Below are 1973 nucleotides of genomic sequence, written 5' to 3'. Positions count from 1 at the left end.
ATATACATACATACAATATATACATACATACAATACATAAATACAATACATACATACATACATTCATATGTACATACAAATATACATACATACATACCATGCATACATACATACAATACATACATACATATAATATACACATACATACAATACATACATTCATATGTACATACAAATATACATACATACGTACAATACATAAATACATACATACATACAATACATACATACATACAATGCATACATACATACATACATGCCTGCATGCATGCATTCAAGCATACATACATACATACAATCCATCCATCCATCCATCCATAATACATACATACATACATACATATGTAATGTCATCCAGATATCATCCGTTTGGATATAAAAGTATGCATTTATATCTCTGTTCATACGCACTTTATTTTATGAGAACAATTTTCTGTTACGTCAAATGGTCTTCATTTCTTTTTCTCTTTTATTCCGTTCCAAATGTTAATTTAATTTGGAAATTTCATGAAAATTATATGAATATGTATTTTTTTTTCAATAAAAATCCGAAACAAACAAACAAAAAAAAATGAAGAAAAAGTATAAACGAGAATTCTTATCACACATTTCTCCCAAACAGTTGATATTAATTAATATTTCAAATGTTTGTTCTACTTTCACTTTCTGCAGATATACTTTCTAACCTCCACTTGACAGAAATTGAAGAGTTGAGTTTAGGAAGAGTTTTTGAAGTTCATTTTAGATTGATGTATAGCTTATATTTGAGATCATTAATTGATTCATTGATTTGATTCATTCAATTCATTCACTCATCCAATCATTAATTCATTGAATCGATCATCCAACCAATCGATATTTATTGATCTCATGCAAGAGAGAGAAATAATCTAAAATAGATTGCTTTACGTTTCGTAATCAAATGTCCTCTTAAAGTATTAGATTATATTTATTTCTATTTGGAGCCAGACCGAAGTTGACCAAATGCCAAGTCTATTGAGCAACCAACTTAAACATTGTCGTTTTCGGATTTTATATATCTTTTATCTTTCACCTGTTTCTGTCATTAGACTGCGGCCATGCTGAGGCACAACCTTGAAGCATTTTTAGTTGAAATCGAAACCAGTACTTAATTTTTTACAGCCTGGTACTTTTTTTATCGGTCTGTTTTGCCGAACTGCTAAGTTACGGGGACATAAAAACACTAGCACCGGTTCTCAGGTAATGGTGGAGGACAAACACAGATACAGACTGACAGACTGACAGGCAGACACACACACATACGACGGGCTTCTTTTAGTTTCCGCCTAGCAAAACCACTCACAAAGATTTGATCGGGCCGAGGTTATAGCAGAAGACACTTTGCCTAAGATGCCACGCGATGAGATTGAACCTGAAACTATGTGGTTGAAAAGCAAGCTTACCACACATGTTTCTTTTACTATCCACAAGGGGCTAAACACAGAGGGGACAAATAAGGACAGACAAACGGATTAAGTCGATTACATCGACCCTGGTGCGTAACTGGTCCTTAATTTATCGACCCCGAAAGGATGAAAGGCAAAGTCGACCTCGGCGGAATTTGAACTCAGAACGTAACGGCAGACGAAATACGGCTACGCATTTCGCCCGGCGTGCTAATGTTTCTGCCAGCTCGCCGCCTTCAAGCAAGCTTACCACACAGCTACGCCTACGCCTGTGGTGCTGTCATTTACATTTGGTTTTGAAACTTAACATTCAATGATTAAGCCTAGTTATGAATAAGCAAGTTCTGGGAGTGGTGTATTTCACAGTTGTATAATACTAACATTATTATGAAACAAACGTGGGACTCATTATTCTGAAGCTAAGTGCTCAGTTCAATCTTACCATCCTACCATCCATTCGTTCATCCTTTCCGTCCACTATTCCTGGGAAGTTTGTGGGGGTAGAATCCTAGGGCCCCCTCTTCCATAGGGTCTTATTACAAGCAA

Source organism: Octopus sinensis, linkage group LG3 (assembly GCF_006345805.1).
Source record: "Octopus sinensis linkage group LG3, ASM634580v1, whole genome shotgun sequence".
NCBI lineage: Eukaryota > Metazoa > Mollusca > Cephalopoda > Octopoda > Octopodidae > Octopus > Octopus sinensis.
This window is presented reverse-complemented; position numbering follows the sequence as displayed.